We start from the raw sequence: 25,400 nt of genomic DNA, 5'->3' as shown, positions 1-25,400 counted from the left end.
TACCACCCCATCATCCAGATCATTAATGTATATGACAAACAACATTGGACCCAGTACAGATCCCTGAGGCACACCACTAGTCAACAGCCTCCAACCTGACAAGCAGTTATCCACCACTACTCTCTAGCATCCCCCATCCAGCCACTGTTGCATCCATTTTACTACTTCAATATTAATACCTAACGACTGAGACTTCCTAACTAACCTTCCGTGTGGAACCTTGTCAAAGGCCTTACTGAAGTCCATATAGACAACATCCACTGCTTTTTCCTTGTCAACTTTCCTAGTAACCTCTTCAAAAAATTCAATGAGATTTGTCAAACATGACCTTCCACGCACAAATCCATGTTGACTGTACCTAATCAGACCCTGTCTATCCAGATAATTATATATACCATCTCTAAGAATACTTTATATTAATTTACTCACCACTGACGTCAAACTTACAAGCCGATAATTGCTAGGTTTACTCTTAGAACCCATTTTAAACATGAGAGAGGAGTTGGCCAAAGTAAATTGGAAGGAGCTGCTGGCAGTGATGACAGCAGAGCAGCAATAGCATGCGTTTCTGGGAAAAATGAGGATATGTGTATTCCAAAAATGAAGAAACACTCAAATGGTAAAATAGTACAACTGTGGCCGACAAGGGAAGTCAAAGCCAATGTGATAACAAAAGAGAGGGCATACAACAAAGCAAAAATTGGTGGGAAAATAGATTGGGAAGCTTTTAAAAACCGACAGAGAGCAACTAAAAGATCATTAGAAGGGAAAAGATGAAATATGAAAGCAAGTTAGGAAATAATATCAAAGTGGATGGTAAAAGTTCTTTCAAGTATGTTAAAAATCAAAGAGAATGAGCTTAGAGCGTAGAGCTATGATGTTGTGGCCATTACAGAGACTTAGATGGCTCAGTGGCAGGAATGGCTGCTTAGAGTGACAGGCTTTAGATGTTTCAGAAAGGACAGGGAGGGAGGCAAAAGAGGTGGGAGCGTGACACTGTTGATCAGAGATAGTGTCACGGCTCCAGTAAAGGAGGAAGTCATGGAGGGATTGTCTACGGAGTCTCTGTGGGTGGAAATTAGGAGCAGGAAGGGGTCAATTTCACTGTGTGGTAGGTCATGTATAACCAATCTATTAGTTTTTCGAGGAGGTTACCAGGAAAGTGGATGAAGGGAAGGCAGTGGGTGTTGTCCACATGGACTTCAGTAAGGCCTTGACAAGGTCCCGCTTGGGAGGTTAGTTAGGAAGATTCATTCGCTAGGTATACATGGTGAGGTAGTAAATTGGATTAGACATTGGCTCAATGGGAGAAGCCAGAGAGTGGTAGTGGAGGATTGCTTCTCTGAGTGGAGGACTGTGACTAGTGGTGTGCCACAGGGATCAGTGCTGGGTCCATTGTTATTTGTCATCTATATCAATGATCTGGATGATAATGTGGTAAATTGGATCAGCAAATTTGCTGATGATACGAAGATTGGAGGTGCAGTGGACAGTGAGGAGGGTTTTCAAAGTTTGCAGAGGGATTTGGACCAGCTGGGAAAATGGGCTGAAAAATGGCAGATGAAGTTTAATGCTGACAAGTGTGAGGTATTGCAATTTGGAAGGACAAACCAAGGTAGAACATACAAGGTAAATGGTAGGGCACTGAGGAGTAGAACAGAGGGATCTGGGAATAGAGATGCATAATTCCCTAAAAATGGCGTTACAGGTATATAGGGTCATAAAGAGAGCTTTTGGCACATTGGCCTTTATGCATTCAAGAGGGAGTTAGATAGAGCTCTTATAGATAGCGGGGTCAAGGGATATGGGGAGAGGGCAGGAATGGGGTACTGATTGTGTATGATCAGCCATGATCACAGTGAATGGCAATGCTGGCTAGAAGGGCCGAATGGCCTACTCCTGCACCTACTGTCTATTGTCTATTATAAATCAAAATATTGAGTATAAGAGTTGGAATGTTATGGTGAGGTTGAATAAAAGATTGGTGAGGCCGAATTTGGAGTATTGTGCACAGTTTTGGTCACCTAATTACAGGAAGGATATTAATAAGGTTGAAAGAGTGCAGAGAAGGTTTACAAGGATGCTGCTGGGACTTGAGAAACTGAGTTACCGAGAAAGGTTGAATAGGTTAGGACTTTATTCCCTGGAGCATAGAAGAATGAGGGGAGATTTGATAGGGGTATATAAAATTATAGTGGGTATAGATAGAGTGAATGCAAGCAGGCTTTTTCCACTGAGGCTAGGGGAGAAAAAAACTAGAGGACATTGGTTAAGGGTGAAGGGGGAAAAGTTTAAAGGGAACAATGGGGGGGGGGTTTCTTCACACAGAGAGTGGTGGGAATGTGGAATGAGCTGCCAGATGAAGTGGTAAATGCAGGTTCACTTTTAACATTTAAGAAAAACTTGGACGGGTACATGGATGAGAGGTGTATGGAGGGATATGGCCTAGGTGCAGGTCATGGGACTAGGCAGAAAAATGGTTCAGCACAGCCAAGAAGGGCCAAAAGGCCTGTTTCTGTGCTGTAATGTTCTATGATTCTACTGGATGTTTTTTATACACCACCCAATAGTAACAGGGACATTAAGAAGTAGATAGGGAGACAGATTCTGGAAAGGTGTAATAATAACAGGGTTGTAGTGTTGGGAGATTTTAATTTCCCAAATATTGATTGGCATCTCCCTAGAGTAAGGGGTTCAGATGGGGTGGAGTTTGTTAGGTGTGTTCAGGAGGTTTTCCTGACACAATATGTAGATAAGTCTGCAAGAGGAGAGGCTGTACTTGATCTGGTATTGGGAAATGAACCTGGTCAGGTGTCAGATCTCTCAGTGGGAGAGCATTTTGGAGATAGTGATCACAATTCTATCTCCTTTACCATAGCATCAGAGAGGGAAAGGAACAGACAAGTTAGGAAAGCATTTAATTGGAGTAAGGGGAAATATGAAGCCATCAGGCAGGAACTTGGAAGCATAAATTGGGAACAGATGTTCTCAGGGAAATGTACAGCAGAAATCTTGCAAATGTACAGGGGATATTTATGCGGTGTTCTGCATAAGTACGTTCCAATGAGACACGGAAAGGATGATAGGGTACAAGAACCATGCTGTCCAAAGGCTGTTGTAAATCTAGTCAAGAAGAAAAGAAGAGCTTACAAAAAGTTGATAAAAACAGGTAATGATAGAGATCTAGAAGACTAGTAGGGTAAAGGAATCGTGGTGTACGAAGTCTGTTGAAACTCTAGTCAGAAAAGCTTACGAAAAACAGGTAATGATAGAAATCTAGAAGATTAAAGGCTAGCAGAGTGGAGCTTAAGAGTGGTAAGACTCTTGGCAGTGTGGAGGATTAGAGGGATCTTGGGGTCTGAGTCCATAGGACACTCAAAGCTGCTACGCAGGTTGACTCTGTGGTTAAGAAAGCATACGGTGCATTGACCTTCATCAATCGTGGGATTGAGTTTAGGAGCCGAGAGGTAATGTTGCAGCTACATAGGACCCTGGTCAGACCCCACTTGGAGTACTGTGCTCAGTTCTGGTCACCTCACTACAGGAAGGATGTGGAAACCATAGAAAGGTTGCAGAGGAGATTTACAAGGATATTGTCTGGATTGGGGAGCATGTCTTATGAGAATAGGTTGAATGAACTTGGCCTCTTCTCCTTGGAGTGATGGAGGATGAGAACTGTCCTGATAGAGGTATATAAGATGATGAGAGGCATTGATCATGTTGATAGCCAGAAGCTTTTTCCCAGGGCTGAAATGGCTAACATAAGAGGGCACAGTTTTAGGGTGTTTGGAAGTAGGTACAGAAGAGATGTCAAGGGTAAGATCTTAACGCAGAGAGTGGTGAGTGCATGGAATGAGCTGCCGGTGACGGTGGTGGAGGCAGAAACGATAGGGTCTTTTAAGAGACTCCTGGACAAGTACATGGAGCTCAGAAAAATCGAGGGCTATGGGTAGCTCCAGATAATTTCTAAAGTAAGTACATGTTCGGCACAGCATCATGGACCAAAGTGCTTGTATTGTGCTGTAGGTTTTCTATGTTTAGTAAGTAATGAGAGTGAATATAGGACTGCTAGAAACTGAGGCAGGAGAAATAATAGGGTTAGGGTTAGGGTTAGAACCTAACCCTAACCCTAACCCTAACCCTAATGCAGGAGAAATAATAGCGGTGGACAAGGAGATGGCTGATGAACTAAATCAATATTCTACATCAGTCTTCACTGTGGAAGATACTAGCATTTTGCCTGATGTTGCAGTGTTTGAAGGAAGAGGAATGGGTGCAGTTACTCTTACAAGGGAGAAGGTGCTCAAAAAGCTGAAAGACCTCAAGGTACATAAGTCACCTGGACCAGAGGAACTGCACCCTAGGGTTCTGAAAGAGGTAGAGTTAGAGATTGTGGTGTCATTAGAAATGATCTTTCAAAAATCATTGGACTGTGGCATGGTGCCAGAGGACTGGAAAATCACAAATGTCACTCCACTCTTTAATAAAGGAGAAAGGCAGCAGAAAGGAAATTATAGTCCAGTTAGCCTGACCTCAGTGGTTGGGAAGATGTTGGAGTCAATTGTTAAAGATGAGGTGATGGAGTACTTGGTGACACAGGGCAAGATAGTACAAAGTCAGCATGGTTTCCTTCAGGGAAAATCCATAGACAATAGACTGTAGGAGCAGGAGCAGGCCATTCGGCCCTTCTAGCCAGCACCGCCATTCACTGTGATCATGGCTGATCATACACAATCAGTACCCCGTTCCTGCCCTCTCCCCATATCCCTTGACCCTGCTATCTATAAGAGCTCTATCTAAATCCTGCCTGATGAACCTGTTAATTCCTTGTGTAGGATAAATAAAGGGGATAGAAACCTAGAAAACCTACAGCACAATACAGGCCCTTCGGCCCACAAAGCTGTGCCGAACATGCCCTGACCTGAGAAATTACCTAGGGTTACTCATAGCCCTCCATATACCTGTCCAGGAATCTCTTGAAAGACCCTATTGTATCCACCTCCACCACCGTTGCCGACAGCCCATTCCACACACTTACCACTCTCTGCGTAAAAAAAACTCACCCCTGACATCTCCTCTGTACCTACTTCCAAGCACCTTAAAACTATGCCCTCTCGAGCTAGCCATTTCAGCCCTGTGAAAAAGCCTCTGACTATCCACACAATCAATGCCTCTTATCATCTTATGCACCTCTATCAGGTCACCTCTCATCCTCCGTTGACCAGAACTGAGCACAGTACTCCATTTGGAGTCTGACCAGGGTCCTATATAGCTGCAACATTACCTCTCGGCTCCAAAACTCAATCCCATGATTGATGAAGGCTAATGCTCCGTATGCCTTCTTAACCACAGAGTCAACCTGCGCAGCAGGATGCAGTGGATGTTGTACTGTATATTTGGACTTTCAGACGACCTTTGACAAGGTGCCACACATATGGCTGCTTACTAAGGTAACAGCCCATGGTGTTATAGGAAAGTTACTAATGTGGTTAGAGCATTGGCTTATTGGTAGGAGGCAGCAAGTGGGAGTAAAAGGATCCTTTTCCGGTCGGCTGTCAGTGACTAGTGGTGTTCCGCAGGAGTCGGTGTTGGGACCACTTCTTTTTATGCTGTGTATCAATGATTTAGATGATAGAATAGATGGTCTTGTTGCCAAGTTTGCAGATGATATGAAGGTTGGTGAAGGGGCAGGCAGCGTTGAGGAAACAGGTAGGATGCAGAAGGACTTAGACAGATTAGGAGAATGGGCAAGAAAGTGGCAAATGAAATACAATGTTGGAAAATGCATGGTCATGCACTTTCGTTGTAGAAATAAATGTGCAGACCATTTTTGAAACGGAGAAAATCCAGGAATCTGAGATGCAGAGGGACTTGGGAGTCCTTGTGCAGAACACCCTGAAGGTTAACTTGCAGCTAGAGTCGGTGGTGAGGAAGGCAATTGCCATGTTGGCATTCATTTCAAGAGGTCTGGAATACAAGAGCAGGGATGTGATGCTGAGGCTTCATAAGGCACTGGTGAGGTCTCATGTTGAGTATTGTGAATAGTTTTGGACCCCTCATCTTAGAAAGGATGTGCTGGCACTGGAGAGGGTTCAGAGGAGGTTCACAAGGATGATTCCAGGAATGAAAGGGTTATCATATGAGGAACGTTTGATGGCTCTGGGTCTGTACTCACTGGAATTCAGAAGGATGAGGGGGGATCTCATTGAAACCTTTCAAATGTTGAAAGGTCTAGACAGAGTAAATGTGGAAAAGATGTTTCTCATGGTGGGAGAGTCTAGGACAAGAGGGCACAGCCTCAGGATAGAGGGGTGGCCTTTCAAAGCAGAGATGCGGAGTAATTTCTTTAACCAAAGGATGGTGAATTTGTGAAATTTGTTGCCACATTCAGTTGTGGAGGCCAGGTCGTTGGGTGTATTTAAGGCAGAGATTGATAGGGTCTTGATTGGACATGGCATCAAAGGTTACGGGGAGAAGGTCGGGAACTGGGGCTGAGGAGGAGAAAATAAAGGATGAGCCATGATAGAATGGTGGAGCAAATTCGATGGGCCAGATGGCCTATCTCTGCTCCTATGTCTTATGGTCTTAGCAACACCTGCCTCATAACCTCCCCACTAACCATCCAGACACTCTGGTTCTCATCCCACTGCAACTCTAGTTTAAACCCCACCATGCAGTATTAACAAACCTTCCCACTAGGATATTTGTCTCCCTCCAGTTTAGGTGCAAACCGTCCCTTCTGTCCATGTGCCACCTTCCCTGGAAGAGAGGGACCAATGATCCAAAAATCTTATGCCCTCCCTCTTATACCAATTTCTTAGCCACATCTTAAACTGTATCATCTTCCGAGTTCTAGCTTCACTAGCATGTGGCACGGTTAGCAATACTGAGATCACAACCATGGATGTCCTGCTCTTTAACTTGGCATTTAACTCCCTGAACTCCCTATGCAGAACATCAGCACTCATCCTCCCCTTGTCATTGGTACCTGCATGGAACAGGACTCCTGACTGTTCACCCTCCCACTTGAGAAAGCCGCAAACTCAATGCAAGGTACCCTGGATGCTGGCACCCAGGAGGCAACGTACCATCTGAGAATCTCATTCTCGCCTGCAGAACCTCCTGTCTTTTCCCCTAACTAATGAATCCCCTATCACCACAGTGTGTCTGTCTTCCGCCAACCCATTTGAATCACGATGCCAGAGACCCAACCACTGCAACTTTCTTGGTAGGTTACCTTCCCCCCCACCCCCCCCAACAGTATCCAAAGCCTCTAATGTTATGAATGAAATATTTGTTGATGGGGGTAATGTTAAGAATATTTTGTTGGTTGTTATAGCTACCATTGTTTTTGCAGTGCTTAAAACAGTCAGTTATTCAGTACAGAACCATGCATTTCAGCTCACCGAGTCCGTACCACTCTTTGAACACTCATTATGTTATCTCCACCTCCACACTTCCATCACCTCCCGTCAGACCCTACCACTCCTTTAAACATGAGGGACAATTTACAGTGGCCAATGTACCTACCAATTAGTACAAATTTGGGATGTGAGAGAAGGTCCAAGCTAATGCAGTGAGAACACGCAAACTATTCACAGCACTAGAGATCACGTTTGAACCTGGGTTATCAGAACTGTGAGGAGGCAACTATATAACCTGCACTGCTGTACTACTAATTAATCCAAAGTGTTTATTCATCACTGAATTAAGAAACACGCTTAAAAGCATGAATAGCAGACACTTGTGTTGCAATTATGTGTGTATACAGGCATTATAAACCCTTTTACCATCAGTTTGTCAACTATACTGAACTGAACTACGAATCTCGTAAAGGAATTTAAACATCTGGAGAAATCTAAAAATAGATGTCAGGAGCAAGAAAAGAGCAAGCTTGGGTAAGCAGTTAATTACTATTGTCGTAAAAAACCTTTTTATTTATGAACTCTTAACTCCCAGGATTTCTTTTTATTTGTTTATGGGATGTGTCAGGACAAGTATTTATTGACCCTAATTTCGTCAATGCTGAGACATGGAATAGCTCAATTTTTGAAGCACTGCAGACCTGATAAAGGTTGGTTCCAAAATTAGGGCCCAATGACAGTGAAGGAATGGCAATACATTTCCATGGGTGACTAGGAGGAAATTTGCAGCTGGTGGCGATCTCATGAGATTACTGCCTTTGTCCTCTGTAGTAGAGATTGTGTATCAGGGAGATGATGCCAGAATCGACTTGACAAGTTGCTGCAGTGCATTCTGTAAATAGAGCATATTGCAGGTATCAGTGTAGTGAAAAGAATGCCAGTTTAGCATACTGCTTTGTCCTGGATTGTGTTGAGTTGCTTGAGTGTCATGGGAGCTGCACTCCTGGTAATGGATGACTTGTAAATAAAGAGCAGCTAGGTGAGTATTTAGACCATAAGACAAAGGAGCAGAAGTCAGCCATTCAGCCCATCGAGTCTGCTCCACCATTTTATCATGAGCTGATCCAATCTCCCCTTTGGTCCCACTCTCCCACCTTCTCACCATAACTTTTGATGCCCTGACTACTCAGATACCTATCAATCTCTGCCTTAAGTACACCCAATGACTTGGCCTCCACTGCCACCCGTGGCAACAAATTCCATAGATTCACCACCCTCTGGCTAAAAAATTTTTTTTGCATCTCGGTTCTGAATGGGCGCCCTGCAATCCTCAAGTTAAGTCCTCTCGTACTAGACTCCCCCACCATGGGAAACAACTTTGCCACATCCACTCTGTCCATGCCTTTCAACATTCGAAATGTTTCTATGAGATCCCCCTTCATTCTTCTAAACTCCAAGGAGTACAGTCCAAGAGCAGTCAAACGTTCCTCATATGTTAACCCTCTCATTCCCGGAATCATTCTAGTGAATCTTCTCTGAACCCTCTCCAATGTCAGCACATCCTTTCTTAAATAAGGAACCCAAAACTACACACAGTATTCCAAATGAGGTCATTTCTTTATAGGATATCCATCCTCTGACCTTTTTCTGCTCTAGTAGTTAGTTTCTATGTGACAAATCCAATTAAATTTCTAGTCTATTGTATATTCCTATTCCTTGCCCATGATACTATTGAAGTGGAGTTCAGTCATGATAATGACTTTGAACTTTTGAATGAATTTTTTAGTAACTGATTAAGCTTAGCTTCAGTCATAGGAATGATTAATTTCAATCAAGGTAAAAAATTTAACTTTAGTCTAAAGTGCCATTGAAGTTTGGTCATCTCTCCAAATATATTTCTGTACAACTGTTTGGCAGTTAGGTTTAACTGAAGTGCTTTAACATTGCCTCATTTTTCTCCTTTGTAGCATATCAGGATATTTATCTTTTGTTAAGTCAGGAGGATCTCTGAAGTACTTAATATTTGAGATAGGCGCTTACGTAATGACAGTGAAAAGAAACTGTTATTTTTGGAAAATTTTGCCAATGGATGATTTTGTTTATTTGCTTGTAATATGTTTTCCAGTCTTGTGCCTAATGATATGTGGCAGCTGGAATACAGTGTTAGGGTGTGTATAGTAATACACTTTGGTAGAAGAAATAAAAGGGTTGACTATTTTTTAAAGGGAGAGAAAATACAAAAATCTGAGGTGCACATTGAGTCTGTGGTGAGGAAGGCAAATATGATGTTAGCATTCATTTCAAAAGCAAGGATGTAATGTTAAGGTTTTATAAAGCAAAAGTGAGGCCTCACTTGGAATATTGAGAGCAGTTTTGGGCCCCTTATCTTCAAAAGGATGTGCTGACACTGGAGAGGGTTCAAAGGAAGTTCACGAAAATGATTCCAGGATTAAATGGCTTGTCGTATCAAGAGCGTTTAATAGCTCTGGGCCTGTATTCACTAAAATTCAGAAGAATGCAGGGTAACATCATTGAAACCAATCAAATGGTGAAAGACCTTGATACAGTAGATGTGGAGAGGGTGTTTTCTATTGTGGGAGGGTCTAAGACTGGAGGACACAGCCTCAGATTAGAGGGGCGTTCTTTTAGAAGGAAATGAGGAAGAATTCCTTTAGCCTGAGAATGGTGAATCTGTAGAATTCATTGCCATAGGCAGCTGTGGTGGCCAAGTCTTTACGTATATTGGTTGACAGATACTTGATTAATCAGGACATGAAGGGATATGGGGGGAAGGCAGGAGATTAGGGCTGAGAGGAAAAATGGATCAGACATGATGAAATGGCAGAGCAGACTCAATGGGCCAAATGCCCTAATTCTGTTTCTTACCCTATAGTCTTATAGTTATCTTTGAAGCCATTGTTTGCAAATATAATTTGCATAAATGACTTATTCCATTCTTTCCAATGCACAGGTTCTGTAGAATGATGGACATTGGAGGAGATGCAGAAACCCTCACAAAACCAGCAGAATTGTATATGGAAAAGAAACAGCATCACTTCTGTGAATGTTGCTATGAAACATGATATTATTACAGTAAGTGAATCAATTTTTAGAATAGAGTTTCATAGATCATAAGAGCTTTGGTAGCCAGGTTCTGTTAATTATATAATTTCATTATGTTCCTTTGGTAAAGAACAGTGAATCTTACTGGAATATTTGCCAGGGACATCAGTTGTTAGGTTTCATAAGCACAATATTTAATATCATTTACTGTTTTATTTGGAGGAAGATTATCTTTCCTGAGTGTACGATCATGGTCTTCTGCTGCGTTAGCCCATCCACTTCATTAGTCAACATGTTGTACATTCAGAGATGCTCTTTTGCACACCACTGTTGTAACACATGGTTTTTTGAGTTACCATCGCCTTCCTGTCAACTTGAACTAGTCTGGCTGTTCTCCTCTGACTTCTTATTAATAAGGTAGTTTTGCCCACAGAGCTGCTGCTCTCTGAATGTTTTTTTTTGTTTTTCACACCTATCTCTAAATTCCAGAGATTGTTGTGCATAAAAATTTCAAGAGATAAGACATTGGAGCTGAATTAGGCCACTTGGCCCATTGAGTCTGCTGTGCCTTTTCATCATAGCTGATTCATTATCCCTCTCAACCCCATTCTCCTGCCTTCTTCCCATAACCTTTGGTACCCAGACTAATCAAGAACTTATTAGCCTCCACTTTAAATATACTTAATGAATTGGCCTCCACAGAAAACAGCAGTTTCTGAGATACTCAAACCACTCCATCTGGCACCAATAATCATTCCATGGTTCCACTTAGATCACATTTCTTCCCCATTCTGATGTTTGGTCTGAACAACAACTGAACTTTGTGACCATGTCTTCATACTTTTATGCATTGAGTTGCTGCCACATGATCGGCTGATTAGATATTTGCATTAACAAGCAGATGTACTTAATAAAGTGGCTACTTACTGTACCAATATGGATATTGGAAAAAAGCTTAATGTGTCAATGCTGGCTGGTGGTGTAATTGCATCAGCACCAGACTCCGAGGTGAGTGGTCCCGGGTTCGAATCTGGCTCCTTGCTTTCCATCCGTGCTGGGTTGAGCATTGAGCTAGAAACCCAACCTTGTAAACAGACAAAATACTAAACAAATGTCAAGGTTGCTGCCCGATGTGCCACAAGACATGGAGAGGAGCAACAATTAATGTGTCAATAGATAGAACATGAATGTAAAAGAATGAAGTACCAGTGGAGCCTTGCATGCTGAACAATGCAAGCAGAAGAGGAAAAACTCTGGAAGATTTTAGTCATTCTCTTTACTGGTTATTAGTAAAGTCCTCGAACCAGGCACAGCAATTCTAAATATTGCTGCTCATATTTATAAAATAACTTCAGGATGCATAAGCTTAAAAGCATGGGATTGGCACAAGTGTTATGTTTTTTTAAAAAATCAAAATTTTATATTTACCTGAACATCAAAAGTTCTGATCAGACTATTCTCCTTAATCATCTTTTAACTTAATTAGTTGGGCAGAAGGAAATTATTATGCATGTATTAGCCTGAAATTCATCTACTTTGCTCATTGCATTACATTTGCAAACATATGAACTTGTCTGAATTTAGTGTAGCTGCACAACCCTCATTGTGGTCCAGGGCAGTGTCTTATTGGATGGCATAACCCAAATCACCATTTTCTCACCATGAATGTGTCCAACACTAAATGAGCATTAAGGTAACAAAACTAAGGAATTTTGGAAGATATTTTCAGAAACGAATTACAAGAAAGTTGTTTGGATTGTGGTGCAGGAACCAAGGAGTTAGCGATGATCATCCTTTACCTATTACTTCCACAATAATGTTTAAACGTAAATGGCCATGAAAATGTACTAAAACAGCAATTCTACAGATACATTAAAATCGTAGGTTTGGATTTTTTAGCTATATAAATGGAAGCAAGTTTGATTCTTCTGTTATTTAGCAATATTTGTACAAAAGTCCCACATTTACTGGAGTGCTTGGACCATAAAATATAGGAGCAGAATTAGGCTATTTGGCCCATTAAGTTGGCTCCACCATTCAATCATGGCTGATCCTTTTTACTCCCCCTCCTCAGCCCCAATCCCTGACCTTCTCTCCGTAACTTTTGATGCTGTGTCCAATCAAGAACCTATCAAGATCTACCTTAAGTACATCCAACGACCAGGTCTCCACAGCTGCCTGTGGTAATTCCACAAGTTCGCCACCCTCTGGCTAAAGAAATTTCTCAGCATCTCAGTTTTAAATGGATGCCCCTCTATCCTGAGGCTGTGCCCTCTTGTCCTAGACTCTTTCCCCAAACCCCCCAAATTCCTTGGTGTCCATATTTCCAATGATCTCACCTGGTCCCTGAACTCCTTCATCCTGATCAAAAAGGCGCAATAGCGCCTTTATTTCCTGCGGAGCATCAAGAAAGCTCACCTCTGTCCCAGGATACTGACGGACTTTTACCGCTGTACCATTGAGAGCATTCTCACCAACTGCATCTCAATGTGGTATGGCAATTGTCCCGTATCGGACCACAAAGCACTCCAGCGGGTGGTGAATATTGCCAAGCAGATTATTGTCACCCAGTTGCCCACCTTGAGAACATCTACTATAAACGCTGCCTGGGCAGGGCGAAAAGTATTATCAGGGATGCATCTCACCCTAACCATGGACTTTTTACTCCCCTCCCATCCAGTAGGTGCTACAGGAGCCTCCGCTCCCACACCAGCAGGCACAGGAAGAGCTTCTTCCCTGAGGCTGTGACCCTGCTGAACCTCACATCACAGTGCTAAGCAATATTGCACCCATATTGTACTGTCTCAGTACTTTTATATTTGTTTGCTGTAACACTTTTTATTTGCAGTTATTTTGTAAATAACACTGTTCTTTTGCACTTCTGGTTAGATGCTAATCGCATTTCATTGGCTTTGTATCTGTACTCGGCACAATGACAATGAAGTTGAATCTAATCTAATCTAATCTAATAAGAAACATCCTTTCCACATCTACCATGTCTAGGCCTTTCAATATTTGAAAGGTTTCAATGAGATCCCCCCCCCCCCCCCCCCATCTTTCTAAATTCCAGTAAGTACAGACCCAGAGTTAGAAACATAGAAAATAGGTGCAGGAGTTTTCGAGCCTGCACCGCCATTCAGTATGATCATGGCTGATCATCCAACTCAAAACCCTGTGCCTGCTTTCTCTCCATACCCCCGATCTCTTTAGCCACAAGGGCCATATCTAACTTCCTCTTAAATATAGCCAATGAACCGGCCTCAACTGTTTCCTGTGGCAGAGAATTCCACAGATTCACCACTCTCTGTGTGAAGAAGTTTTTCCTCATCTCAGTCCTAAAAGGCTTCCCCTTTATCCTTAAACTGTGACTCCTCATTCTGGACTTCCCCAACATCGAAAACAATCTTCCTGCATCTAGCCTGTCCAATCCCTTTAGAATTTTATACGTTCCAATAAGATCCCCAGCTCAGTCTTCTAAATTCCAGTGAGTATAAGTCTAGTTGATCCAGTCTTTCTTCGTATGAAAGTCCTGCCATCCCAGGAATCAATCTCGTGAACCTTCTCTGTACTCCCTCTATGGCAAGAATGTCTTTCCTCAGATTAGCGGACCAAAACTGCACACAATATTCTAGGTGCGGTCTCACCAAGGCCTTGTACAACTACAGTAGAACCTCCCTGCTCCTGTGCTCAAATCCTCTTGCTATGAATGCCAACACACCATTTGCCTTTTTCACTGCCTGCTGTACCTGCATGCCCACCTTCAATGACTGATGTACAATGACACCCAGGTCTTGTTGCATCTCCCCTTTTCCTAATCGCCCACCGTTCAGATAATAATCTGTTTTCCTGTTCTTGCAACCAAAGTGGATAACCTCACATTTATCCATATTAAATTGCATCTGCCATGAATTTGCCCACTCACCTAACCTATCCAAGTCACCCTGCATCCTCTTAGCATCCTCCTCACAGCTAACACCGCCGCCCAGCTTTGTGTCATCTGCAAACTTGGAGATGCTGCATTTAATTCCCTCGTCTAAATCATTAATAGATATTGTAAACAACTGGGGTCCCAGCACTGAGCCTTGCGGTACCCCACTAGTCACTGCCTGCCATTCCGAAAAGGTCCCGTTTACTCCCACTCTTTGCTTCCTGTCTGCCAACCAATTCTCTATCCACATCAATACCATACCCCCAATACTGTGTGCTTTAAGTTTGCACACTCATCTCCTGTGTGGGACCTTGTCAAAAGCCTTTTGAAAATCTAAATATACCACATCCACTGGCTCCCCCCTATCCACTCTACTAGTTACATCTTCAAAAAATTCTATAAGATTCGTCAGACATGATTTTCCTTTCACAAATCCATGCTGACTTTGTCCAATGATTTCACCTCTTTCCAAATGTGCTGTTATCACATCTTTGATAACCGACTCTAGCATTTTCCCCACCACCGATGTCAGACTAACTGGTCTATAATTCCCCAGTTTCTCTCTCCCTCCTTTTTTAAAAAGTGGGGTTACATTAGCCACCCTCCAATCCTCAGGAACTAATCCAGAATCTAAGGAGTTTTGAAAAATTATCACTAATGCATCCACTATTTCTTGGGCTACTTCCTTAAGCACTCTGGGATGCAGACCATCTGGCCCTGGGGATTTATCTGCCTTTATATTCCACCATATTATGGTCACTCTTACCCAAGGGGCCTCGCATGACAAGATTGCTAACTAACCCTTCCTTATTGCTCAATACCCAATCTAGAATGGCCTGTTCTCTAGTTGGTTCCTCGACATGTTGGTTCAGTAAACCATCCCGCATACATTCCAAGAAATCCTCTTCCTCAGCACCCTTACCAATTTGGTTCACCCAATCGATATATAGATTGAAGTCACCCATTATAACTACTGTTCCTTTATTGCACACATTTCTAATTTCCTGTTTAATGCCATCCCCAACCTCACTACTACTGTTAGGTGGCCTGTACACAACTCCCACCAGCGTTTTCTGCCCCTTAGTGTTATGCAGCTCTGCCCATATCGATTCCACATCCTCCAGGCTAATATCCATCCTTTCTTTTGCGTTAATCTCCTCTCTAACCAGCAATGCTACCCCACCTCCTTTTCTTTCCTGTCTATCCCTGCTGAATATTGAATATCCCTGGATGTTGAGCTCCCATCCTTGGTCACCCTGGAGCCATGTCTCTGTGATCCCAACTATATCATATTCATTAATAACTATCTGCACATTCAATTCATCCACCTTGTTACGAATGCTCCTCGCATTGACACACAAAGCCTTCAGACTTGTTTTTACAACACTCTTAGCCCTTATACAATTATGTTGAGAAGAGGCCCTTTTTGCTTTTTGCCCTGGATTTGCATGCCTGCCACTTTTACTTTTCACCTTACTACTTTTTGCTTCTACCCTCATTTTACACCCCTCTGTCTCTCTGCACTTGTTCCCATCCCCCTGCCACATTAGTTTAAAGCCTCCTGAACAGCAGTAGTAAACGCTCTCCCTAGGACATTGGTTCCAGTCCAGCCCAGGTGCGGACCGTCCTGTTTATACCGGTCCCACCTCCCCCAGAACTGGTTCCAATGCCCCAGAAATTTGAATCCCTCCCCCTTGCACCATTTTTCAAGCCACGTATTCATCTGAAATATCCTCCTTTTTCTACTCTGACTAGCACATGGCACTGGTAGTAATCCAGAGATTATTACCTTTGTGGTCCTACTTTTTAGTTTTTAGTTATCAAATGTTTATTCCCATAATCATTCTTTTGAACCTCCTCTGAACCCTCTTCAATGCCAGGACCTTTTCTTAGATGAGGAGCCCGAAACAGTTCACAGTACTCAAGGTGAAGCCTCACCAATGCCTTATAAAGACTCAGCATCACACCCTTGCTCTTGTATTCTAGACCTCTTGAAATTAATGCCAACAATGCATTTGACTTCCTCACCACCAATTCAACCTGCAAGTTAACCTTTAGGGTGCTCTGCACAAGGACTCCCAAATCTCTTTGCATCTCAGATTTTTAGATTTTGTCCTCCTTTAAAAAATAGTCCACTCATTTATTTCTACTACCAAAGTGCATGATCACGCATTTTCCAACATTGCATTTCATCTGTCACTTTCTTGCCCATTTTCCTAATCTGTCTGAGCCCTTCTGCACCCTTCCTGTTACCCCAACACGACCTGTCCTTCTGGCCATCTATTTCATCATCTCAATCATTTATATACAGCATAAAAAGAAGTAGTCCCAACATCAACCCCTGCAGAACACCACTACTCGCTGTCAGCCAACTATAAAAGGATCCTTTTATCCCCACTCGCTACCTCCTACCAATCAGCCAATACTCTAACCATGTTAGTAACATTCCTGTAATACCATGGACTCTTAACTTGGGAAGCAGCCTCATGTGTAGCAACTTGTCAAAGACAGACAGTCAGACATAATTTATTGATCCCGAGGGAAATTGGGTTTTGTTACAGTCGTACCAACCAAGAATAGTGTAGCAATATAAAACCATAAGTAATTAAATAATAATAATAAGTAAACTATGCCAAGTGGAAATAAGTCCAGAACCAGCCTATTGGCTCAGGGTGTCTGACACTCAGTGTTACATCTCGGTGGAATGAGTCTCTGGCTGAACGCACTCCTGTGCCTAACCAGTACATTATGGAGTAGATGGGAGACATTGTCCAAGATGGCATGCAACTTCGACAGCATCCTCTTTTCAGACACCACCATCAGAGAGTCCAGTTCCACCCCCACAACATCACTGGCCTTACGAATGAGTTTGTTGATTCTTTTGGTGTCTGCTCCCCTCAGCCTGCTGCCCCAGCACACAACAGCAAACATGATAGCACTGACCACCACAGCCTCGTAGAACATCCTCAGCATCGTCCGGCAGATGTTAAAGGACCTCAGTCTCCTCAGGAAGTAGAGACGGCTCTGACCCTTGTCTAGGGAGGCTACTTGGGTGGAATTGAGGAATGGGAAAGATGTAGTAGCACTTATAGGGGTGTATTATAGGCCACCTAATAGGGAGCAAGAATTGGAGGAGCAAATTTGCAAGGAGATAGCAGATATTTGTAGTAAGCACAGGGTTGTGATTGTCAGAGATTTTAATTTTCCACACGTTGACTTGTAAGCCCATTCTGTAAAAGGGCTGGATGGTTTGGAATTTGTAAAATGTGTGTAGGATAGTTTTTTGCAGCAATACATAGAGGTACCGACTAGAGAAGGGGCAGTGTTGGACCTTCTGTTAGGAATGAAATAAGTCAGGTGACGAAGGTATGTGTTGGGGAGCGCTTCAGGTCCGGTGATCACAATGCCATTTGTTTCAATATAATTATGGAGAAGGATAGGACTGGACCCAGGGTTGAGATTTTTGATTGGAGAAAGGCTAACTTTGAGGAAATGCGAAAGGATTTAGAAGGAGTGGATTGGAACAATTTGTTTTATGGGAAGGGTGTAATAGTAAAATGAAGGTCATTTAAAGGTGAAATGTTGAGAGTACAGAATCTTTATGTTTCTGTTAGGTTGAAAGGAAAGTTAAAAGTTTGAGAGAGCCATGGTTTTCAAGGGATATTGGAAATTTGGTTAGGAAAAAAAGAGATATCTACAATAAATATAGGCAGCATGGAGTAAATGAGGTGCTTGAGGAATATAAAGAATGTAAGAAGAATCTTAAGAAAGAAATTATTAAAGCTAAAAGAAGATACAAGGTTACTTTGACAAGTAAGGTGAAAATAAATCCGAAGGGTTTCTACAGTTATATTAATAGCAAAAGGATAGTGAGGGATAAAATTGGTCCCTTAGAGAATCAGAGTGGACAGCTCTGTTTGGAGCCAAAAGAGATGGGGGAGATTTTGAACAATTTCTTTTCTTCGGTATTCACGAAGGAGAAGGATATTGAATTGTGTAAGGTAAGGGAAATGAGTAGGGAAGTTATGGAAACAATGACAATTAAAGAGGAGGAAGTATCGTGCTTTTAAGGAATATAAAAGTGGATACATCTCCGGGTCCTGACAGGATATTCCCGAGGACCTTGAGGGAAGTTAGTGTAGAAATAGCAGGGGCTCTGACAGAATTATTTCAAATGTCATTAGAAACAGGGATGGTAATGGAGGATTGGCATATTGCTCATGTGGTTCCATTGTTTAAAAGGGTTCTAAGAGTAAACCTAGCAATTATAGGCCTAACAGTTTGACGTCAGTGGTGGGTAAGTTAATGGAAAGTATTCTTAGAGATGGTATATATAATTATCTGGATAGACAGGATCTGATTAGGAATAGTCAGCATGGATTTGTGTGTGGAACGTCATGTTTGACAAATCTTATTGAATTTTTTGAAGAGGTTACGAGGAAAGTTGACGAGGTTAAAGCAGTGGATGTTGTCTATATGGACTTCAGTAAGGCCTTTGACAAGATTCCGCACAGAATTAGTTAGGAAGGTTCAATTGTTAGGTATTAATATTGAAGTAGTAAAATGGATTCAACAGTGGCTAGATGGGAGATGCCAGAGAGTAGTGGTGGATAACTGTTTGTCAGGTTGGAGTCCGGTGACTAGTAGTGTGCCTCAGGGATCTGTACTGGGTCCAAAGTTGTTTGTCATTTACATTAATGATCTGGATGATGGGGTGGTAAATTGGATTAGTAAGTATGCAGATGATACTAAGATAGGTGGCGTTGTGGATAATGAAGTAGGTATTCAAAGCTTGCAGAGAGATTTAGGCCAGTGAGAAGAGTGGACTGAAAGATGGCAAATGGAGTTTAATGCTGATAAGGGTGAGGTGCTACATTTTGGTAGGACTAATCAAAATAGGACATACATGGTAAATGGTAGGGCATTGAGGAATGCAGTAGAACAGAGTGATCTAGGAATAATGGTGCATAGTTCCCTGAAGGTAGAATCTCATGTGGATAGGGCGGTGAAGAAGCTTTTGGTATGCTGGCCTTTATAAATCAGAGCATTGAGTATAGGAGTTGGGATGTAGTGTTAAAATTGTACAAGGCTTTGGTAATGCCGAATTTGGAGTATTGTGTACAGTTCTGGTCACCGAATTATAGGAAAGATGTCAACAAAATAGAGAGAGTACAGAGAAGATTTACTGGAATGTTACCTGAGTTTCAGCACCTAAGTTACAGGGAAAGGTTGAACAAGTTAGGTGTTTATTCTTTGGAGCTTAGAAGGTTGAGGGGGGACTTTATAGAGGTATTTAAAATTATGAGGGGGATAGATAGTGTTGATGTGGATAGGCTTTTTCCATTGAGAGTAGGGGAGATTCAAACAAACGGACATGAGTTGAGAGTTAAGGGGCAAAAGTTTAAGGGTAACACAAGGGGGAACTTCTTTACTCAGAGAGTGGTAGCTGTGTGGAATGAGTTTCCAGTAGAAGTGGTAGAGGTAGGTTTGATATTGTCATTTAAAAAAAAATTGGATAAGTATATGGACAGGAAAGGAATGGAGGGTTATGGGCTGAGTGCAGGTCAGTTGTACTAGGTGAGAGTAAGCGTTTGACATGAACTAGAAGGGCCGAGATGGCCTGTTTCCGTGCTGTAATTGTTATATGATTATATACTACTAATAATGGTAATAGCAGCAACAATGACATCTGCCCATAAAATAGCTTACTGGCGCAATGAAAAAATCCCTGTACATTTTGGCCCTAATAATAGGGCCAAATATGACATAATTTGGACCCTTGTGGAAAACTAATGTAGGAACCCTGCCCTAAGGGTTCTTTTACCTTAAGCTCTCTAATCAATTATGGTTCATTGCACCACACCCAATCTAGAATAGCAGATCCTCTGGTGGACTCAACCACGAGCTGCTCTAAAAAGTCATCTCGAAAGAACCCTAGAAATACCCCTGCTGTAATCCAGGGGTTTTTCCCAGGGCTGAGATGGCTAGCACGAGTGGGCACAGTTTTAAGGTGCTTGGAAGCAGCTACAGAGGAGATGTCAGGAGTAATTTTTTTACACAGAGAGTGGTGAGTGCGTGGGATGGGCTGCTGGCGATGGTGGTGGAGGCGGATACGATAGGGACTCCTGGACAGGTACATAGAGCTTAAAAAAATAGAGGGCTCTGGGTAACCCTAGGTAATTTCTAAGTTAAGGACATGCGAGGTCTTGTATTGTGCTGTGGATTTTCAACGTTTCTACGTCCTGTCAAGCCACAGCCATGAGATTTTCCATGACTAGTAATGCCAACCCCACCCCCTTTAATCCCTCTTGCTCGGTCACCTCTAAAACAACGGAACCCTGGAACAATGACCTGTATCAGTCTTGCCCATCCTGCAACTAAGTGTCACTAATGGCTACAATATCCTAATTCCAGGTGTTGATCCATGCCCTGAGCTCATCTGCCTTTCCTAAAATATCTCTTGCATTGAAATACATGCAGCTCAGGACATTAGTCCCACTGTGCTCAACCTTGATGCTTAACCCTAATGAAGGCCAGCACTGCACATGCTGCCTTAACCACCCAAGCAACTTGCGTGGCAACTTTGAGGGATCTACGGACATGGACATTTACTTGATTATTATTTAATTATTTATAATTTTTTTCTTCTGTATTATGTATTGCATTGAACTGCTGCTGCTGCTCAGTTAACAAACTTCACAACACATGCCAGTGATAATAACCCTGATTCTGATTCTGATTTTGACTCCACGATCCCTTTGATCCTCCACAAGGCAAAGAATCTTGCCGTTAAGCTAGTACTCTGCCTTCTCGTTCAACCTTCCAAAGACTAGCACTTTACATTTTTCTGATTTTCATATCTCAGCCCAATTCTGTATCCTGTCAATGTCCTGTTGTAACCTACAACAACCTTCTACATGCTCCACAGCACCACCAGCTTTTAATTTTTATAATTCATAAAAATTTCAATATATCAGTTAATCAGATGTTGTAGAAACCTTGTGGATAGAGTTAAGAAACTACAAGTGTAAAAAGACCCTGATAGTACTTATATATAGACCTCCAAACAGTAGCCAGGATATGAGCTACAAATTACAATAGAAGATAGAAAAGACATGTGAAAAGGGCAATGTTGCTGTAATTTTGAGGGATTTTAATATGCAGGTAATTGGGAAAATCAGGTTGGTGCTGGATCCTAATGCCGGCCATTGTTGGGAGTAGGCCAGTGGTGAGGCTAAGAGTGTCGGGCTTTGGCTAAAAAGAAGCATTGGCTCTGGGTAAGCTTCTGTTATGTTTCAATTTTTTTGTCTCTTTCTGCACCTAGAGTAGTAAATGTGTTGTTATGGGTCCTTCATGCTGGATGTTGGAGAACTGGGAGACTCAGAGTCTCCCAGGGAACTACATCTACATGAAGTGCATCCGGCTGCAGCTCCTTGAAGACTGTTAGGGATCTGGAGCAGCGACTGGATGACCTTGGGTTTGTAAGGGAGAGTTAGAACATCCTGTCCATATTCACTCTATCTAGGCTTTTCAATATTCGAGAAACTTCAATGAAATCCCCCTTGTTCTTCTAAACCCCAGTGAATACAGGCCCAGAGCCATCAAATGCTCCTCAGCACCAGGATGACCTTGGGCTTGTACGGAGAGTGAGGAGATAATCGATCAAAGTTACAGGGAGGTAGTCACCCAAAAGTTGCAGGAGGTGAGTAGCTGGGTGACTGTCAGGGGAAATGGAAATAGGCAGTTAGAGCAGAGCACCCCTGTGGACATTCCTGTCAATAATAAATATATTGTTTTGAATTGAGTGATCTTTATAGTCATTGTACATAGGTACAGTGAAACTCTGTTTGGCTTCCTCTCAGGCAATCAAACAAAGTGGTAGATAAAAAGAAGACAGTAATAGAAAAACAGTATTAAATAGATAAGTAGCAGAAAATAAGTTGCAGCAGCACCAGAATATCACAGTAAAGGTACTTGACAGACCTTGTGCAGAGCAACCTAAAGGTTAACCTGTAGGCTGAGCTGGTGGTGTGAAAAGCAAATGCAGTGTTCGCATTCATATCAAGAAGTCTAGAACGTAAGTGTACGGATGTAATGCTGAGGCTTTTTAAGGCATTAGTGAGGTCTCACCTTGAGTATAAACAGTTTTGGCTTCCTTATCGAAGAAAAGATCTGTTGGCATTGGAGAGGGTCAAGAGGAGGTTCACACGGATGATTCCAGGAAAAGAAAGGTTATCATACAAAAATGTTTGATGGCTCTGGGACTGTACTCACTGGAATTTAGAAGGATGAGGGGTGACCTCATTGAAACCTGTAGAATGTTGAAAAGTCTAGACAGAGCGGATGTGGAAAGATTGTTTCCCATGGTGGGGGAGTCTAGGACAAGGGGGTACAGCCTCAGGATAGAGGGGCGGCCTTTCAAAACAGTACTGAGGGCAGTGTACATGTATGATGCCCAAAGACTAATGTGCGTGCTATTGAGGGCACTCTGAAACTCAGCAATGGTTGCAATTCCAGCCAAGCCACCTACTCTTTTGGCTTCATTTCCAATAAAAGTGGAAGTTAGCCAGCTTATCTCAAAGACCCTACCTCAATGACTTTCTTTACAAAACAATAGATGTCAAATTGCAAATAGCAAGAACATTTCCCTCTCAGCTGAAAGGACCCAGACAGAAAAATATAATCCCTTTAATATCTTAACAGTCACCAACAATGTGGCTTGCAAATCTGTACTGAAACTGCAGATATGACATTAAGTGGCATCCTTGCTGAAGCACAGACATAACACACCTCCTCCCACAATTAAGTTCAGTTAGCTGAATAGCTGCGCAAAATCCTATAGGAATAGAGCCATCATTTAAGGGCTCATCTCCTTTTCCTCCTCCTCTCTCTCTCTCTCTCTTTATCTGTCTCTCGATGTCTGTCTCGCTCTCTCTTGATGTCTGTCTCTCTATTTCTCTCTCTCTCTTTATGCCTGTATCACTCTGTGTCTGCATCTATCTCTGTGCTTTCTGTTTCTGGCTCTCTCTGTCTCCCCGCTCTCTCTCTCTCTCTCTCTCTCTCTCTCTCTCTATCGCTGTCTGCCTGTCTGTCACTCTGTCCGCCACTCTGTCTGTGTCTCTGTTTGCCTCTTAGGCTGTCTGTCTGTCCTTCTTTCTTGTATCTGTCTCTTTCTCTGTCATAGATTAGGAGAATGGGCTAGAAAGTATCAAATGAACTACAATGTTGGAAAATGCATGGTCAGGCACTTTCGTAGTCAAAATAGAATACAAGAGCAGGGATGTGAAGCTGAGGCTTTATAGGGCACTGGGGAGCCCTCACCTTGAGTACTGGATGAGCTATGATTGAATGGCGGAGCAGACTTGATGGGCCAAATGGCCTAAATCTGCTCCTGTGTCTTATGGTTTTATGATCTAATCTAGACATATCGTTCACCTAATAGGCTCAATCACAAGCTGCTGTAGAAAGCCGTCTTGCAGGCATTCTACAAATTCCCTCTCTTAGACCATAACACTCCATCCCCTTTATCTGTCGTACTTGTAATCTCCTCAAAGAATTCCAACAGGTTTCTCAGGCAAGATTTTCCCTTAAGAAAAGCATGCTGTCTTTGTCCTATCTTGTTCTGTGTCACCAAGTACTCTATCACCTCATCCTTAACAACTGACTCCCAACATCTTCCTAACCACTGAGGTCAGGCTAACTGGCCTATAATTTCCTTTCTGCTGCCTTCCTCCTTTCTTAAAGAGTGGAGTAACATTTGAAAGAATTCCAACAGGTTCATCAAGCAGGATTTTCCCTGAAGGAAACCATGCTGACTTTGTCCTATTTTGTCCTGTGTCACCAAGTACTCCATCACCTCATACTTAACAGTTGACTCCAATATCTTCCCAACCACTGAGGTCAGGCTAACTGGTCTATAATTTCCTTTCTGCTGCCTTCCTCCTTTCTTAAAGAGTGGAGTGATATTTGCAATTTTCCAGTCCTCTGGCACCATGCCAACTCCTCTCTCATACCACTGTAATTTCCTTTATTCCACTGAATTACTGCTGCATCAGACTTCCTCCCTATCAGATTTCAAGTTGAACTCAATCATATTGTGATCACTGCCTCCTAAGGGTTCTTTTACCTTAAGCTCCCTGATCGCCTCTGGTTCATTACGTTAACACCCAACCCAGTATACCTGATCCCCTCGTAGGCTCAACAATAAGCTGCTCTAAAAAGCCATCTAGTAGGCATTTAACAAACTCACTCTCTTGAAATCCATTTCCAACCTGATTTTCCCAATGGACTTGCATGTTGAAATCTCCCATGTTTGTCATAACATTGCCCTTTTTACATAGAGCATAGAACAATACAGCACAGTACTTCGGCCCACAATATTGTGCTGACCCTTAAACTCTGCTTCCCATATAACCCCCCACCTTAAATTCCTCCATATACCTGTCTAGTAGTCTCTTAAATTTCACTGGTGTATCTGCCTCCACCACTGACTCAGGCAGTGCATTCCATGCACCAACCACTCTCTGAGTAAAAAACCTTCCTCTAATATCCCCCTTGAACTTTCCACCCCTTAACTTAAAGCCATGTCCTCTTGTATTGAGCAGTGGTGCCCTGGGGAAGAGGAGCTGGCTGTCCACTCTATCTATTCCTCTTAATATCTTGTATACCTCTATCATGTCTCCTCTCATCCTCCTTCTCTCCAGAGAGTAAAGCCCTAGCTCCCTTAATCTCTGATCATAATCCATACTCTCTAAATCAGGCAGCATCCTGGTAAATCTCCTCTGTACCCTTTCCAATGCTTCCACATCCTTCCTATAGTGAGCCAACCAGAACTGGACACAGTACTCCAAGTGTGGGCTAACCAGAGTTTTATAGAGCTGCATCATTACCCCGTGACTCAATCTCTATCCCTCAACTTATGAAAGCTAACACCCCATAAGCTTTCTTAACTACCCTATCTACCTGTGAGGCAACTTTCAGGGATCTGTAGACATGTACCCCCAGATCCCTCTGCTCCTCCACACTCCCAAGTATCCTGCCATTTA

The 25,400-nt window shown here is 42.5% G+C and overlaps 1 protein-coding gene and 1 pseudogene across 1 annotated transcript in view; one reads left to right on the top strand and one right to left on the bottom strand.

Annotated features, from left to right (window-relative positions):
• LOC132384987 (uncharacterized) overlaps window positions 1-25,400 on the top strand; it is a 67,377-nt pseudogene that overhangs the window by 31,104 nt on the left and 10,873 nt on the right.
• Window positions 1-25,400, bottom strand: part of LOC132384523 (uncharacterized) — a 96,461-nt gene that overhangs the window by 64,568 nt on the left and 6,493 nt on the right. The gene's annotated exons all lie outside the window — the stretch shown is intronic.

Source organism: Hypanus sabinus, chromosome X1 (assembly GCF_030144855.1).
Source record: "Hypanus sabinus isolate sHypSab1 chromosome X1, sHypSab1.hap1, whole genome shotgun sequence".
Classification (NCBI taxonomy): Eukaryota; Metazoa; Chordata; class Chondrichthyes; order Myliobatiformes; family Dasyatidae; genus Hypanus; species Hypanus sabinus.
Note: the sequence above shows the minus strand (reverse complement) of the source record. Positions and strands in the feature narration are given on the sequence as shown.